The sequence below is a fragment of the Phyllostomus discolor genome, chromosome 2 (assembly GCF_004126475.2).
Source record: "Phyllostomus discolor isolate MPI-MPIP mPhyDis1 chromosome 2, mPhyDis1.pri.v3, whole genome shotgun sequence".
Lineage (NCBI taxonomy): Eukaryota > Metazoa > Chordata > Mammalia > Chiroptera > Phyllostomidae > Phyllostomus > Phyllostomus discolor.
In genome coordinates this window covers 144,074,604-144,094,040 of record NC_040904.2, presented here as the reverse complement: position 1 = coordinate 144,094,040, position 19,437 = coordinate 144,074,604, and the positions used below count along the sequence as shown (strand labels likewise).

The window sequence follows — 19,437 nt, the reverse complement described above, 5'->3', positions numbered from 1 at the left end:
GGCTGACAAGATGAACCCAAAGAGGCCCACTCTAAGAAACATAATAATTAAAATGCTAAGTTTTAAAGACAAAGAGAAAATCCTAAAAGCAGCAAGGGAAAAACAAGAAGTAACATACAAGGGAACCCTAATAAGGCTAGGAGCTGATTTCTCAACAAATACATTACAATCCAGAAGACAATGGCAAGAATATTCCAAGTAACGAAAAGCAAAGACCTGCAAGCAAGATTACTCTATCGAGCAAGGTTCTCAATTAAAATGGAAGGCCAAAAAAGGAGCTTCCCAGACAAAAGAAGGATAAAAGAATACACTTCCACCAAACCAGCACTGCAAGATGATTGAAAGGGACTGCTTTAGGAAGAGGAAGAAAAACAGTCAGAGAGAAAGGAACAAAGGTACAAAGGGAGTAAAATGGCAATGAATAAGTACCTATCAATCATAGCCTTAAATGTCAATGGATTAAATACTCCAATCAAAAGACATAAGGTAGCCGAATGGATAAGGAAACATGACCTGCACATATGCTGCTCACAAGAGACTCACTGTAGAAAAAAAGATCTACACAGACTGAAAGTGAGGGGTTGGAAAGAAATATTCCAAGTAAACAGACAGGAAAAAAAAGCTGGGGTAGCAATACTTACATCTGACAAAATTGACTTCAAAACAAAAGCCATAAAAAGAGACACTGAAGGATATTTCATAATACTCAAGGGAAGCATCCATTAAGAAAACATAAACATTGTAAACATATATGCACCCAAATAGGAGCACCCAAATATATAAGGAAAATCTTGGAAGACTTCAAGAAAGACCTAGACAGCAACACACTTATACAATGGAATTTTAACACACCGCTGTCAAAAATGGATAGATCTTCCAAATAAAATATCAACAAGGATACTGCAGCACTGAACAATCCCTAGATCAAAGGGAATTCACATGTATATACAGAAAGTTTTATCCCAAAGAAACAAAGTACACATTCTTTTCAAATGCACATGGAACATTTTCAAAGATAGACCACATGATAAGACACAAAATAATCCTCAAAAAATTCAAGAAAACTGAGATCATATCAAGCATTATCTTGGACCCCAAGGGCCTGAAAATACAAACCAACCTCAAGGAAAAAACTCAAAAACACTCAAACTCATGGAGATTGAACAGCATGCTATTAAACAATGAATGAGTTAAGAATGAGATTAAGGAAGAAATCAAAAAGTTTCTGGAAACAAATGAAAATGAACACACAACAGTCCAAAACTTATGGGACACAGTGAAGGCAGTCCTGAGAGGGAAGTTCGCAGCAGCACAGGTCTACCTAAAAAAGACAGAAACATTTCAAATGCACAACCTAACCCTACATCTACAAGAACTGAAAAAACAACAATAAACAAAGCCCAGGATGAGTAGAAGGCAGGAAATAACCAAGATCAGAAGAGAATTAATTAAAATAGAGACTAAAAGAACAATCCAAAGGATCAATAAATCCAAGAGCTGGTTATTCAAAAAGATAAATGAAATCAACAGGTCTTTAAGTAGACTCATCAAGAAAAAAGGAGAGAGGACCCAAATAAACACAATTAGAAATAAAGGAGGAGAGAATACAATTAATACCACAAAAATACACAGGATTGTAAGAAATTACTAAGAAAAACTATATGCCAAGCAATTTGAAAACCAAGGTGAAATGGACACATTTCTAGAAAATATAATCTCCCAAAACTGAATGAAGAAGAAGCAGAAAAGCGCTGAACAGACCAATAATAGCTGACAAAATCGAAGCAATAATCAAAAAACTCCCAGCACACTCCCAGCACAAAAGCCTTGGACAGGATGATTTCATAGGAGAATTTTACAAAACATTTAAGGAAAAGCTAAACCCTGTCCTTCTCAGACTATTCCAAAAAATCCAAGAAGAAGGAAAACTCCCAATTCTTTTTATGATCCAACATCATCCTAAACACAAAATCAGATCAAGACAAAAAAAGAAAGAAAACTACAGGCCAATGTCACTGATAAATGTAGAGACAAATCCTCAACAAAATATTGGCAAACTGCATCCAGCAATACATTAAAAAAATCATACACCATGACCAAGTGGGATTCTTCCCAGGAGTGCAAGGATGTACAATATTTGCAAATCAATAAATGTAATACATCACATAAACTATAGGAAAGACAAAAATCACAAGATCATATCAATAGATGATGAAAAGGCATTTGATAAAATTCAGCAGCCATATATGATAAAAACACTCAGCAAAAGTGGGAGTAGAAGGAGCATACCTCAGCATAATAAAGGCCATATATGAGAAAACTACAGCCAAAATCATACTCAACAGGCAAAAACTAAAAGTTTTCCCACTAAGATCAAAACAAGACACAGATGTCCACTTTCACCACTTCTATTCAACATAGTATTAGAAGTCTTAGCCACAGCAATCAGACAATGAAGGAAATAAAAGGCACCCAAATATGAAGGAGGAAATAAAACTGTCACTGTTTGCAGATGATAGGATAGTGTTCATGGAAAACCCCATAGATTCCATCAAAAAAAGTATTTGACCTAATAAGTGAATTTGGCAAAATAGAAGGATTCAAAGTCAATGCTCAGAAGTTGAAGGCATTTTTATATACTAATGGTGAAATATCAAAGTCAGAAATCAGGTAAAAAATCCCATTTGCTATAGCAACAAGAAAAATAAAGTACCATGGAATAAACCTTACCAAGGAGGTAAAAGACCTGTACTCAGAAAACTACACAATACTGAAGAAAGAAATTAAGAAAGACACAAACAAATGGAAGCATATACTGTATTCATGGATTGGAAGAATTAACATCATCAAAATGTCCATATTACCTAAAGCAGTGTACAGATTCAACACAATGCATATTAAAATACCAATGACATATTTCACAGATATAGAACAAACATTTCAAGAATTTATCTGGAACCATAAAGGACCCCAAATAGTCACAGCCATTTTGAGAAAGAAGAACAAAGTAGGAGGGATCACAATACCTTATATCAAACTGTATTAGAAGGCCACTGTAGTCAAAACAGTCTGGTACTGGCATAAGAACAGACACATAGACCAATGGAACAGAATAGAGAGCCCAGAAATAAACCCAAGTCTCTACAATCAATTAACAAAGAGCACAGAAGTGTAAGATGGAGTAAAAATAGCACTGGGAGATTTGGACAGCTACATACAAAAAAGTGAAACTTGATCACCAACCTACACCATACACAAAAATAAATTCAAGGTAGATAAAAGATTAAAATATAAGTCATGACACCATAAAAGTCCTAGAGGAGAATATAGGCAGGAAAATCTCAGATATTCCACACAGCAATATCTTCACCAATAAATCCCACTGAGCAAAGGACATAAATAAAAGATTAAACAAATGGGACCTCATCAAAATAAAAAGCTTCTGCATGGCAAAAAAAAAACCAGCAGTAAAATGAAAAGGGAAACAACCCCATGGAAAAATATATTTACAAATTATATCTCAGACAGGGGTTTGATCTCTAAAATATCTAAAGAACTCACATGACTCCACACTAGGAAGACAAACAACCCACTTAAAAAATGGGCAAAGGACCTGAACAGACACTTCTCCAAGGAGGACATACAGAGGGCACAGAGACATATGAAAGGATGCTCAATATCACTAGTCATCAGACAGATGCAAATTAAAACCACAATGAGATATCACTTTACACTGGTGAGAATGGCCATCATAAACAAATCAACAACCAACAAGTGTTGCAGAGGATGTGGAGAAAGGGGAACCCTAGTGCACTGTTGGTGGGAATGCGGGCTGGTGCAGCCACTATGGAAAACAGTATGAAATTTCCTTAGAAAACTAAAAATGGAACTGCCTTTTGACCCAGCTATCCCACTGCTGGGACTATACCCTAAGAACCTTGAAACACCAATCCGAAAGAACCTATGCACCCCAATGTTCATAGCAGCACAATTTACAATAGCCAAGTGCTTGAAGCAACCTAAGTGCCCATCAGTAAATGAGTGATACAGTAAAACTATGATACATTTACACCATGGAATACTATGCAGCAGAAAGAAAGAAGGAGCTCCTGCCCTTCGTGACAGCATGGATGGAACTGGAGAACATTATGTTAAGTGAAATAAGCCAGGCAGTGAAACACAAATACCATATGATCTCACCTATAACTGAAAGACAAATACCATATGATCTCATCTAATCAACAAAACAAACAAGCAAGCAAAATATAACTGGAGACATTGAAATTAAGAACAAACTGACAGTAACCAGAGATAATGGGGTAGAGGGGTAATGGGGGAAAATAAGGGTAAGGCCATCAAGGAACATGTGTAAAGGACCCATGGACAAAGCCAAAGGGTTCAAGAGTGGGAGGTGAGGATGGGTGTGGTGGGGGGGCGTGGGGGGGCAAAAATGGAGACAATTATACTTGAATAACAATTAAAAAGAGAGAGAGAAATATAAAAATAAAATAAATACTGTAGAAGTGTTTGCACACACAAAAAAAGAAAGAAAAACCATGGACTGAAAAAGACAAACAAAAAAACTGTGGGCAGATTGGAGCAGGTTATTCTCCATCCACTGAATTTCCTCACCTGTTGTGCATGCATTATCCCTTCAGAGGAAAGCCTGGAACTTCTTTGTTTCCATGTAAGAATTTTACAATATTCAACTGTTGTCCTGAAATCTTTGCAAGGTGTTACATGCTATTCCAAGGATTTGTAAGTGCTATGAACTGAATGTCTGTGCCCCTCCAAAATTCCTGTGTTAAAGGCGTAACCCCCAATGTGATGATATTTGGAGAGGTGTCCTTTGGGAGATAATTAGGTTTAGATGAGGTCCTGAGGTGGGGTTCTCATGATGAGATTAGAGCCCTCATAAGAAGAGACCAGAAAGCTTCCCTCCCTCAATCTCCATATAAGGATGTGGTAAGAAAATAACCATCTGCCCATCGGAGGGTCCACACCAGATGCCAAGTCTGCTGGCACCTTGATCTCAGACTTCCCAGCTTCCAGAACAGTGAAAAATAAATGTCTGTTGTTTAAGCCACTCAGTCTGTGGTATTTTAATGTTACAAATTGACTAAGACAATAAGGAAATTAAACATTTGTATTTAGAAATGCATTTCTAATAGAAAACCTGATTTAAATAATAATTTACTTCTGAGGGGAAGCCATTAACTGAATCTGTAATGTAGTTTAAATATCAAATATTTTTAAATGGAAAAGAATGTTTGAAACTTGCAATATTGTTTTTTTAAGATTTTAATTAATCATTTATTTATTTGTTTTTGGAGAGGGAATGGAGGGAGAAAGAGAGAGATAGAGATAGATAGATAGAGAGAGAGAGAGAGAGAGAGAAACATCAGTGTGCGGTTGCTGGGGGCCATGGCCTGTAACCCAGGTATGTGCCCTGACTGGGAATTGAACCTGCAATGCTTTGGTTTGCAGTCCACACTCAATCCACTGAGCTACACCAGCCAGGGCCTGCAATATTGTTTTTTAAACAAAACAGGAAAAATAAATCACTAGTTTATGAAACAGGAGCCTGACATTCAGTCCTCTGCTCTGTTGTATGGATCTGACCACATCATTTACCTCTCCAGCCCTCAATTTCTTTATGTGTAAAAGGAAACAGTAGGAAAAGTTTGGTAAAAACATTATAAAAAATGTCCTTCCCATTCCTAAACCCACTAAGAGGAACTGAAGGAAGCTCACTAGAGAAGGAAGCTCAATCCTGAAACTAAGAAAGGCCCTAACCTCAAACAACACACTCTGAAGAACATCAGCAAAGAACGCCACTTGAAGTAAGCAAACCGAAAAGCCAGGCTCTGACACAGGGTTCCCTGGCTCCTGGATGCATGCAAAGCATGGAAATGAGACTGAGGCATCTCTAATTCTATTCACTTTAGAGAAATGAAGTCTTCAAAGGATGGGTGAGCTTTAGAAAAAAAAACCCTGTTTTGAGTCATTTTTCTGCTAAAGTTCTCTACGGCATAAGAACATGTCCAGAAATTCTATTTAGGATGGATTAGAGGCTTCAAACTAGCTAGAAGAGAAGCCATAACACTGATTTTGCAAAATACTTTACATTAGATGGAGGTAATGTCAAAGGTCACTATCGAAGAACTAAGGAGGGAACACTGATGAAATTACTGGGGCAGCAACCCCTAAGTACGCCTTGGCTCTGCCATTGCCAAAAATAATGGGACAGGAAAAGATAGCCCTCAGTAAAGGAGAAACTTTTTTTTCTTCTTAAAAACTACTTGGAGGGTGGTAGTGAGAACACACTGAAGCTCCAAGCTCAGAGCAGCTGACAGCTGTGCCATCTTTTCTATCTCACGTGGTGTCCCTACTGTGACAGAGGAGTAGAGAACTGGGACCACAAAAGCCTAGCACTTAACCAGTCTCATTGTTAATCCCCATCAAATGTCTGGATAAGAGAGTTTTGCGGGTTTTGGCATGACTCAACAAAATAATTGTTCTTGACTTCTGGCCAAGATGGAGGCATAGGTAGACATACTGTGCCTCCTCGTACAACCAAAATAAAGACAACAAAAATTTAGAAACACAAAAACAACCAGTACTGACAGAAAATTGAACTGTATGGAAGTCCAACAACCAAGGAGTTAAAGTAGACATATTCATCCAGACCAGTAGGAGGGGCAAAGTTGGGCGGCTGGGCAGAGAGGGATCACAGCCAAAAAATTGATGGCTGGCAGACCCAGTGAGGTGGTGGATTGTGGAGGGGTGTGGTGCATAAGGAGGCTGGCAGACCGGGCAGTCCCACATTCATGTGCAGATAAATCAAATGAAACTGGGGAGTGAGACAGACTGTGCAACCCAGAGCTCCAGCTTGGGGAAATAAAGCCTCAAAACACTGATTGAAAACACCTGTGGGGGGTGAGGTGCTGGGAGAGACTCCCAGCCTCACAGGAGAGTTCCCTGGAGAGACCCACAGGGTCCTAGAAGTTATACAAGCACACCCACCCGGAATCAACACCAGAAGGGCCCAGTTTCCTTGGGGGAAGCCAGGGAAGTGACTGAAATCCAGGAGAGAGCGGAGCAAGCGCGAGTATTCCCTCTCAGACTGCTGCCCCACATATAGCATCACAATCCAGCAACTGGGTTGCCCCACCCTGGTGAACACCTAAGGCTCCACCCCTCACTACATAACAGGCGTGTCAAGAAAAAAAGTGGTCCAAACAGAAGAACAGATCAAAGCTCCAGAACAAATACAACTAAGCAATGAAGAGATAGCCAACCTATCAGATGCACAGTTCAAAGCACTGGTGATCAGGATGCTCACAGAATTGACTGAATTTCGTCACAAATTAGATGAAGAAATGAAGGCTACACTAAGTGAAATAAAGGAAAATGTACAGGAAATCAATAGTGATGGGAAGGAAACTGGGACTGAAATCAATGGAGTGGACCAGAAGGAAGAAAGAAACAACCAAACAGAAAAGAATGAAGAAACAAGAGTTCAAAAAAAATTAGGAGAGGTTTTGGAACTTTCAGGACACCTTTAGTTGTTCTAACATCCAAATTATAGGGGTGCCCGAAAGACAAGAGGAAGAGCAAGTGGAAAAGTTATTTGAACAAATCATAAAGGAGAACTTCCCCAATCTGGCAAAGGAAATAGACTTCCAGGAAGTTCAGGGAGCTCAGAGAATCCCAAAGAAGTTGGACTCAAGGAGGAACACAGCAAGGCACACCATAATTACATTGCCCAAGATTAAAATGAAGGAGAGAATCCTGGAAGCAGCAAGAGATAAGGAGACAGTTACCTACAAAGAAGTTCCCATCAGGCTGTTAGCTGATTTCTCAAAAGAGACCTTGCAGGCAAGGAGGGGCTGGAAAGAAATATTCCAAGTCATGAAAGGCAAGGACCTACATCTAAGATTGCTCTTTCCAGCAAAGCTTTCATTTAGAATGGAAGAGCAGATAAAGTGCTTCTCAGATAAGGTCAAGTTGAATGAGTTCATCATCACCAAGCCCTTATTATATGAAATGTTAAAGGGACTTATCTAAGCAAAAGATCTAAAAATATGTACAGTAAAATGACAGCAAACTCACAATTATTAACAACTGCACCTAAAACAAAAAGAAAACCAAACTAAGTAAACAACTAGAACAGGGACAGAATCACAGAAATGGAGATCACATGGAAGGTTAGCAACAGGGAAGTGGGAGGAGGAGAGAGGGGGAAAAGGTATGGAGAATAAATAGCATAGATGGTAGGTAGAAAATAGGAGGAGGGTAAGAATAGTATGGGAAATGTAGAAGCTAAAGAACTTATGACACATGGACATGAACTAAAGGGGGGAATGTGGGTGGGAGGGTGTGTGCAGGGTGGAGGGGAAGGAAGTGGGGGAAATGGGACAACTGTAAGAACATAATGAATAATATATATTTTTTAAAAAGAGAGAAAAAACAAAGTAATTGTTCCTGGAACTGGCAAAGAGTGAAGCTGGAATTCCAGCCCCATTAGAGTTACCCCTTTGGCAACTGGTGAGCAACAGCAGAGCTGTTTTCCTATTTCTAGCTACAGCCACGGCTGTGTGGTAAATGAAAATGGACACAACCTTCTTTCTGTGTGGAGACCGCTGGACACCCAGCTGAAATTGTTTTACGCCTGAAGAAACCACAGCTCTGGCTGAAACCAAGATGAAGACCCACTAGAGTTGTCCAATGAGAGCATAGTCTGCTCTCGGTGGCCTACAGGAACATTGTCAGGGACCACAGGTCACCTGGAGGGTCATCTGGAGCTTCAAGCAGAAAACCAACACCTCCAACAAGAAGTTACATCTGATTAAGAACTATCTGGAGAAAGTAGAGTCTAAACTGTGATCTTTCTGCACCACCATCCTGAGATTTTGGATAACCAATGCAAAGAATCCAGAAAATTTTATCTGGAAATGGAGGTTACTTCTGGTACCTTTGTTGCATGGGATGATGATCAAAAACAAACTGTAGATCATTCCCATGGAGCTTCCCAAATAGCATTTGCTATAAACATGAAAGAGATGCAACCCACACCCCCAGTCCACTTTGGGCTGTGTCTTAGCTTTTGTATACTTTACTATGAGATACTTAACAACCCAGAGCTTGCTTGCACATTGGCTGAAACCATTTTTGATGAAGCCACCACAGAACTTTGTGCACTGAGTGAAGACTCATACAATGACAGTACCCATATCCTGCAGTAGCTTAAAGAAAACAACATCATAGACATCAGACGATGCAGGAGATGAACGTGAGGTGCAGAAGGAACAGAAAACTAAATGTATATAGAGTGTCATCCTTTTTTTTTTCAAGAACCCCTTTACACATCTCCATTTTTCATTCCACTTGGATTCTCTATAGCAGAGAAACATATTCATGTGTACAATAAAGAAATATACTTCATGTGTATGGAATCAACTGTTAGAATTCACAATTGATAGACTACATTTCTTAGAGTAAGTGTTGTATTCTAGATACATCTCATAAACCACCTCTTCTTCAGATACACATAATATGTGTTAAGTGTTATATGGAATAAACTGGACATTTTTAAATTGGGAGAAAAAAGGGTGCAGGATAGAATTCCTTTAGAAGGAGAAATAAGACTATAGCAAATGTACTGATCCCATTCCCTGTGCTGGTCAACAGGTGGCATTCAAGTAGCTTGAATGCCAAATGGAACAAAGGGTGGAAATAAATATTCAGGATAAAGGCAGCCTTTGGGTGAGTATGTGGGGTGGTGGTGAGAGTGGTTGTTTATATTTGAATATATATTATCTCTCTTCTACAATGTTAATTGCTTGAAGTGAGAAACACTTCCAGGTACAAGTTGCACTCAACTTTATTGTGCCCTAGTTTCCTTCCTGTGAAATGATTATAGTAGTGATGCCCACCTCATAGAGTTATTGTGAGCAATAATGAGCTAATAATACATGTATTGGGGTGGCCAAAAAGTTCATTTGGTTTCTTCCATAAGATGGCTCTAATAGTGCTTAGTTGTCTTTAACTTCATTCTAAACAATTTTGTTAGGTTGTATTGTGGCAGCTATCATATCAGTGTGCATATTTTAAAAACTTACCAAAATGGGCAAATTTTTGTGTAGTCATTTTATTATTGAAGATGGAAGAAAATGTGCAACATTTTCTTTTTTTAAATTATTATTCAATTACAGTTGTTCCCATTCCCCCCATTAATCTCATATGCAACATTTTCAGCATATTATGCTTTATTCTTGCAAAAGAAAGGTAAAAACTCAACTGAAATTCAAATAAAGATTTGTGCAGTGTATAGAGAGGGTGTCAAAAGTGGTTTGCAAAGTTTTGTGCTGGATATTTCTTGCTGGACGATGATGCCCCATGGTCAAGTAGAACAGTTGAGATTGATAGTGATATAACTGAGACATTAATTGAGAACAATCAATGTTACAACACGTGGGAGATAGCATATATACTCAAAGTATCCAAATCAAAGTTATTGTTGGAAATGAAAAATGTGTATTTTATTTTCTGGAAAAAACTAAACAAACTTTTTGGCCAGCCCAGTAAATGCCAACAAGGCAGCTTACAGAGTAAATGCTCAGTAAATGCCAACCATTACAATTCGGTACAGTGGTCACAATGCACATAGTTAGCTTGTGCAATGTCAATGGGTACCCGTGACTGCATAATTGGACGAGATGCTCACAAGCCTAATATTTATCACCCAGGGACTAGGCAGCATTAAAATATTCATAGAAGTGATTGGGAAGGTAAAAATAATTTACATTGGTGATATAACTCTTTGCCTTAAAAACCTCAAGAGCTCATTGAAATGGTATCTCTCTGATTTTCATTTAGATGTATACTTCATTGAGTTTTTCCAAAGAAGTATTGTATGAATATTGCAAAGTTAGGAAATGTTAGTCCTTACCATGTTCAGCTCTGACCAGAAATAGGTAATACAGACCGTCCACTTTATGAACTCAATTTTATCATTACCTAGATCAGGGGTGTCAAACTCATTTTCACCAGGGGCCACATCAGCCTCGCAACTGCCTTCAAAGGGCCAAATGGAATTTCAACTATTTAACAGTCAGGGAGCAGTTATGTTTATACAGTCCTAAAATTACATTCGGCCCTTTGAAGGCAACCTCAAAGCTAATGTGGCCCCCAGAGATAATGAGTTTGACAACCCTGACCTAGATGGTCACTAAGATGACCAGGATGTAATTAGAGAGAGGCTGGAATTAGTCTTGCTATTCTAATAATCAGTGAACTAGAGGGGAACTCTGGAGTACTTGCTCAGCCACCAAGCTGCATTTTTGCTTTCCTAATTTTGACTCTAAAAGTTCAGATCTTGCAGTTGGGCTGCTGTCCACCTTCCCGGTTTTCATGTCAACTTTCCTTAACAATGTAGCTTGGTCCTGGACCTTGACAACCTGCTTATCCATTTCTCACTCTCTTATCCTGACACCTGGACTCTGCTACTACCTCTCAGATGCTGGACAAGCTTCTGCTTCAAACCCTGTTGATTCCCTGGAACACCTGTCACCACCTCTCGGACAAACACTTCTATAGTCTGGAAGGTGGCCACAATCATTGCATCCACTCTTTGATGCTGACCCCAGCCCAGATTAACCCTACATTTCCCACAACAGACCCTGTTATTGGGACTACTGGCCAGATCACCAAAATCTGGCCAAGCTGTGGGGTTATTCTTCCCTTGTCCATTTCTGCCTTCATTCCCTTCTTTCACTACTGGCTCATTTGTGGCTAACAGAAAGGGAAGATTAGAATGGAATAAGAGAAAAGCAGATAGTGTAAAGAAGGGGAGTAACAGAAATAATTCTAGCTCCAGAGATACAAATGCTGTGCATAGAAATAGAAAATAAAGTGATTCTACAATTTTAACATAGTGGGGTGGGGGATAAATGTCACAGAGGCAATGTGGAAATAAAATGGGACTTAGCTCTGTTTGAGTCCTGCCTCTCACGAACAGGTTATATGGCTTTGAGCAAGTTTAGCTCTCTGAGTCTCAATTTCCTCCTGTATAAAATAGGATTAATAAAATGTTTATTTTGCAGGGCTGTTGTGAGGATTAAATAAGATAAGGCTTACAAAAATGTTCCACTTTGGGTGGTGGTGGTGCCTATACCACCCATGACCATTCTTAGATTAGAAGTTGAAAAGTAATACCTGTGAGCTGGACTTGGCCCAAAGATAAGTTTTGTTTGGTCCTGTGAACATGGGTCCCCAAGTTCAATGATTCATGAGGAGGAATTATAGGACCACACATGTAGTTGTACTCATGGCTAAGATTTATTTTGGCAATGATAAGAAACCAAATTGTCAAAGGAAAAAGCAGATAAGGCAAAGTCCAGGGTACACCAGGTGCAAGCTTTCAGGGGTCCTGTGGAATCAGTTGCCCCAGCAATAGATAGTGACAACATATGTGGAATGCTGCCAACCAAGAAGCTGGTTAGAAACTCAGCACCCAGGTTTTCATTGGTGACTGGCCATGTGAGCAGCCTCTGCCTGGCACATACTGAAACTCTAGACTCCCAGAAGAAAACAGGTTCTCAGTATAAACCATGTTGTTTGTGCAAAGAGTTTAGGCCCTGTGAGTTACTCTTATCAGTTCTGGGAATGGTGGGAACCTTCTCCAAATTCAAGTTCCCAGATACCAGCCAAGGGTTGACCATGTAAGAAGGGCTTTTTAAGAATAAGCAGTTAGACACTATACAGTCTACAGATGATGTTAAAGAGTTGTGCACCTGCAGCCTGTATAGTTTTGTTAACTAGTGTCATCCCAATGAATTCAATTTTATAAAAAGAATAAGCAGTTAGGCCTGCTATGTTAACTGTTTTGTTTCGTTTTGTTTGTTTTGCATGGGACTGCACAAGGTTTGCCCATGCAGATTTTAAAATTTATTTTATTTAGTTGTTATCCTTTTTTAAAAAAATAAAGACATTTCATTTGGTATAGGGCACCGTTCTGTGTGCCAGTGGGAAATGCAGCCCAGCTCCCACTCAGAAAAGCCAGTGGGGATCCAGGTCTGGCACACAGGACTCACACCACAGATAGGTTCTCCCATGGGGAATCAGGCCTGCATTGTAGCTAGGCTGCTTTGAGGCTTGCTTTTGCTAAAACGCCCTCACCCTGAATTGAGGCAGCAAATGTTTACTGCATATCTTTAATGTAACTTCCTAAAATCTATGCTAAACCTTCCAAGGACAAGTGTAACAAGTTCAGCCACTTTCCCCTTTGCATTTGCAAATATGCTTCTTCTCTGATATAATTAGAAGCATCCTCTGTTTTGTTATCTGTAAAAGGTAACCACCTAAAGTGAACCTGTGCATAGTAAATGAGGACCATCCTCCATGTAATGTGCCCAGAAAAGCAATAAAAGCCTGTCCAGTCAAGGTTTGAGGTCCTCTCTCACTCAGAGAGTGTCCATACCATCCCTTTTTCTCCATAGGATATCTGTAGTCTGTGTGAATTTGTTTTTTGCAGCCACAACACATGGACCTTGCCAGCCAGGGTCCACATCATACAAGATTTTCAGCTTCTTGTGAAAAGTCATATATTGTGGCAAAAATAGATCTGTATTCCCACATGACAACGATTGGTAGTTCCATTTAAATAAGACAAATTTCCTTAAATTCACCCCATCTTCACCACTGTCAATAGTCTTTTTTGCATTGAATACCAACTGCCAGTTAACGTCATGCACTTGTGACTCTGACTAAAGGCTTCTTGAGCCAGGAGTGGCCAACTGCTGGGAGAATAAAAGAAAGAAACGGGCATATGGAACGTCACACAGTCACAATAAATAACAATAAAGCTAAAGGGTCATGTTTATGAATTCCTGCTGTTAGGTCTTCAGAAATGCCTTGAATCCAAAACTGCACTTCCTGTTATAGCATTTACTCATGGAGATTCTTGAATTGATATGACAACACTTTTATTGCTATTTACAAGTCTTTTTTATTTAAGTTAGCTTGAATGAGTCTTTGTTTCTACCCACCTAGAGATTACTGACTGGAATAGTGATGATACAAATAAAATTTATATATATAATCATGATAATAATATATATAACAATAATGATAATGATTTTGATTTACAAATGATCATATGCATTATTAACAATAATAACATATATAATAATATATATATTATTAACAATAATAATGATAGGATAATTATATTATTATCATACATAGTGGTAATAATCATCACTAAGACTTGTTAGAGTAGACTAAAATATGTCAACAGAAAGGTAAAACTTGTTCAAAAGAAACAGATCCAAAGAATATTCAAGTAGTTCTACATATCAATATATCCACTTATTTACTAATTCAAATGTTCACTGAACACCTACTATGTGACAAGATAATGCTAGGTAACAAAATATTTCATCTTTATATTTCTAGCACCTACAAAAATACCAGGCACAGAGTTCGCACTCAAAAAATGCTTCTTGACTTCATGAAGTTCATGTATTTGGAGATCTAGAAAACCAACCATAGAGATAATGAAAACAATTTCATCCAGGATAAAAAGGGGAAAATGAAGTGACATTATTGCAAGAGTATGCTGTTACCTAAGCAGACAAATGTTCTAGATGCTGCTCTTCTAATTCTAGTTGCCAAACTGGCACAGGGGCAAGCTGTTGAGAAGGAACTGCAACTCTTCCGATGTCTATTAAAGGGTCCATTCCACTGAAAGAAGAGAATTTGAAAAATTCTTTATGGTCTCCTTGATGATTTTATCACTCAGAAGACTGAGGAAGCAAGTACAAGAACTTATAGATTGACTTGACTCTAACTAATAAGGAAACACTAATTGGTGAAGAATACAAAAGCTACAGGAACATCAAGAAAAAGAGGCAGTGTCATGTTAGAGTTGAACACTGGGAGAAGAGTCTGTATCTGTGAGTATTGTGTCAGTTGTAAGTGGCAGGAATCCAATTTCAAATTGACTCAGGCACAGTTGGATCCATGTTTTAAAATGAAATAATTAGGAGCCAGTGGTTCTGTGTTGGTATTAATTGTGTTGCTGTGTGCTGGCTTCATTCTCAAGACAGGTTCACCTCTCACAGTGGCAAGATGACGTCCAATAGCTTGAAGGTTAGTAACCTTCTACAAGGTTAGTAACCTCATTTAAAAAGAGAGATTCTCCTTCCCTATATAGTTTCAGCAAAACTCTGGGATTTGAGAGTCATTTGACAGGCTTGCATTATGAGCCCATTCCTAAACCAATTATGTGACCTGTATGGGGGATGGGAGTAGGAATATACCAAGAACATATTATATCTGAAACTGAGGAGAGAAAGTCAACAGTAATCAAACCACATGGACTAAAAAGGAAAGAATAGTTCCACAAAGGAAAATCAAGGGGCTAATATAAGAATTAGAAGTACTGAGGGTTTACTCATTTATTCATTCCATTGACAAATACTTACTGAGTAACTACTATGTGTAGGCCTATTTTAGATTCCAGGTATGTAACAATGAATAATATAGACAAAAATCCTTGTTCTACTGGACCTTGCATTCTAGTTGATGTGAGAAAGAGAAAATAAGCAGCTACATTAATGAAATATATAATATTTCAGGTGGTGATATGTGGTGTGAAAGAAAATAGCAGGAAAGGGAAACAGAGACAGTTGGGGAGAGGGAGTGCTATAATTGTATGTGAGGTTATCAGAGAAGGCTGTATGGAGAAGAGGACATTTGAACCAAAAGAGATTAGGGAATGAACTCTAGATATCTGGATAAGGGGGAAGGAGAGATGGCAATGCATATGTGTGTGGGTTTGTACCTTGCACAGTGAGCCAGAGGAAAGTAGGGGATGAGTTCAAAGAGTGTAAAACATCTTGTCAGCTATTGACTTTGATTTTACTCTGAGTGGAGAAGCCATTGAAGAACTTGAGCAGAGTAGTGGCTTAATCTAGCTGACATTTAAAGATGTATACTGAAGAAAAAAAAATATTAGGAAAGAGATTAGTGCAACAACCCAGAGTAAGGGGTTAATAGTTCAGATCAAAGTGATAACAGTGGACTTGAAGGTAGTACCACCATGATTGAATTGGAAGGATGGAGTTACTATTAACTGAGATGAAAAAAAACTGTGGGAGAAACTGGTTTGTAGGGGAAAAACTAGGAGTTCCATTTAGAAATGTTAAATTTGAGCTATTTATTATGACTCAAAGTGGAGACGTTATAGGCAAGTCTGGAATTCAGGTGAGGTTCCTTGACTTGAGAGTTCTTAGTATGTACGTGGTATTCAAAGCTATGAGCCTGGATGAAATTGTTGAAGGAGAGAGAATACAGAAGATAAGAGTTCAGGAATGAGGTTCTTCAGAGTTTACATGTCAGCATATGTCACAGAGTCAGCAAAGGAGCCTGGAGGCTGAGAAGAATCAGCCAACGAGACAAGACAATCTAAGAGACTGAGATATTGCCAAACAAAGAGAGTCAAGTAAAAATTAGGACTGATCTTTGGGTTTAACTATGTGGAGACCTTGACAAGAACAGTTTAAGTGGTATGAAGGGGAAGAAAACCCCATTGGAGTCTGTTCAAGAGAAAGTGAGAAGAAGGAAATTTGAAGACTACAAATATTAACTAACAACAACACAGTTTGTTTCTGTGTGTTTGCAATAAAAGGAAGCAGAGAAATGGGGCAGTAACTAGAAGAGGGATGTCAAGAAAAGTTTTTTTAATGGGACAATTTATATATTGATAGAATGATCCAATGGAGAGGGGAAAGTGCTGATGTACAAGAGTAAAGGAAGAATTGAGAAGTAATGTTCTTGACAAGACAGGCAAAAACAACAGATGCTCACTACAAGAACATATGGGAGATTTTAGAAAAACAGATTTCTAAAAACCCACAGTATAGATAACTATGGTTTTATGGCCAACATTATTAAAAATGAACAACAGATTAAGGAGAATGACAGAGCACAAGGAGTGAAGTTCTGATGGAGTGGAGGATTCTGCCTTAAATCTAAATTTTTAATCACCATTGGCATTCAGACATGCCTGCAGGTGTTAGTGTTACGGCAGGAGCCCTCCATTATTGTGCTTAAGGAGAAAAGGAGTCTCCTGGGAAAGAATTCATGCTGAGGAAGAGAAGTTTAGATCAATACCTGGACAAAGGGGAGGGGCAATTAGTAAGTAGAACATGATGTCTGTCTCTCAGATTTAGCCTCTGGCCCAGACTCTATAAACCCATGTTACAGTCCTAGAGAGAGTGTAATACAAGAAATGAAAGCTCTATTTCAATAAACTGTGCAAAATACTAGGATCACAAAAACATCCTACTTGTTACTCCTCTGCTGATGCTAACACACAAAGGAGAAAAGCCTTGATCCTGTTTTGGGGCAGCTTGGCCTCAGTGTATTAATGATTTTAAAAATTGCCTCCCCTCAACTTTAACATTCGATGAGTCTGCAATGGATTCCAGCCCTCACAGATGTGGCAGCAACAGAGGCCAGCCGCCATCACCCTGTAGCCGTGGGAACTTCTTCCAAGAGTGGGAAGGATTTTAATAGTCCATAGCTTCAGGAGCCAACACCCTTAGTATGGACATTACCTATGGTAATGGCAGTGGTCGGGCATTATCTAATGACTTCAAGAGGCTTCGGCAGCAGAGAGCACCAAAGGGGGCGGGGTAGGAGAGAATCATGGCAGACACAGATGAAGACTGAAATGACTCATTTATAAGCATCTGTGTCATAACACTTTAGAAGCTACTGGAAACAACTGGATGAAACTTTGCAGCTTGCTAGAAGTCCCATGATAAATGTTTGGAGTAAAAATCAGAAGTATACTTATTACTGTTAATATGGTTCCATTTTATACATAGGTTGGTGAAGCTAGGAAACATGGGTTATAAGAAATTACAATCACATCAAGCTGATGAGGAAGAAAATACTAAACAAACACATGTGGCTAAAGAGAACTGAGATATGTACTAATGACACAAGAAGATTTGCACAACCAAGAACACATATGAAGGAAAAAGCTAAGGAAGGATACAGTGAGGGGCCAGCTGAAACTGAAAATAACAAAACAACTACAGGAAAAAAAATAATTTTGGAAAAAGAAAATGATATAATGCTGATAGATGACAGATTGTGTTACTTTTTTTAAAATAAAGAAAATGATCATCAAAATGAGAGGTTGAAAACATAACTAAGCAGGAACTGCTTTGGATGATAATGATTATGAGACCCTCCTTATTATCATCTCCATTTTTATCTATTTGCTAAAAGTTTTAGAAGCAGTACTTTTTTTACTTTAAAAGTTCTTAATATTTTATTGACAATGAAGAATTAAAATTTGACATGTGTCAAAAATTTAGTAAGAGTACGACTCAATGCTTTTGATCAGGGGTGTCAAACTCATTTTCACTGGGGGCCATATCAGCCTTGCAGTTGCCTTCAAAGGGCCGAATGGAACTCCAACTCCTTTACAGTTAAGGAGTAGTTACATTTATACAGTCCTAGAATTATTTCAGCCCTTTGAAGGCAACCTTGAAGCTGATGTTGCCCCTGGTGAAAGTGAGTTTGACACTTCTACTTTAGGTGATATGAAATCCACAGTTCCTAACAAATTATATCCTAAGTTACTAAGAGGGGATGGAACTTATTGTGGGACAACAGATAATTGTCTTTAAGGCATAATGGAGATCAAGAAAGTTCCCAACTGATGATCTCTGATGATTTTTATAGTTGATAAAGCAATTTTATACCTAACATTAGCTACTGTTACCTGCTATAAACATGGTAGGCACTGTACTAGACCAGGGCCTGTAAATTATGACCCACAAGCCAACTTCAGCCTGCTGTCTGCTTTTGTGCTAAGAATGGTAAATTAATTAGTTTAAAAAAAAGAAATATAAAGAGTATTCATAACATGTGAAAATTATATAAAAATAAAATTTCAGTGTGCATAAATAAAGTTTTATTAGAACACAGCCATGCCTATTTATGTATTTTCTATGGCTGCACTCATGAAACAATGACAGAGTCGGGTAGTTGTGACAGAGATATATGGACTGAAAAGCCTAAAATAGTTACTATTTTGTCTTTTACCAAAAAAAAAATCACCAATTCCTAGACAAGGTACACATAGGACATTATTTCTAATCCATAGTAACTGTGAAAATTTGTATTTCATTAGGTCCTCTCCACATCCTGTGCAAGGAAGGGGAGTTGGACAGCCACCATTAACCTTGTTTGCACTTAAGCGACTTACATAAGGTCACACAGATTGCACAGTGTTCATGTTGGTCCTTTGTCTCAACACCCACACTCTTTTGTTCATTTGTTTATTTATTTTGCTCATTAGATTCTACATATAAGTCATACCATATGGTATTTGTCTTTCTCTGACTGGCT

At 38.4% G+C, this 19,437-nt stretch overlaps 1 pseudogene; it reads left to right on the top strand.

Moving 5' to 3' along the window:
• Nucleotides 1-2,092: 2,092 nt before the first annotated feature.
• Nucleotides 2,093-9,333, top strand: LOC114513971 (annotated as a pseudogene).
• Nucleotides 9,334-19,437: the final 10,104 nt, after the last annotated feature.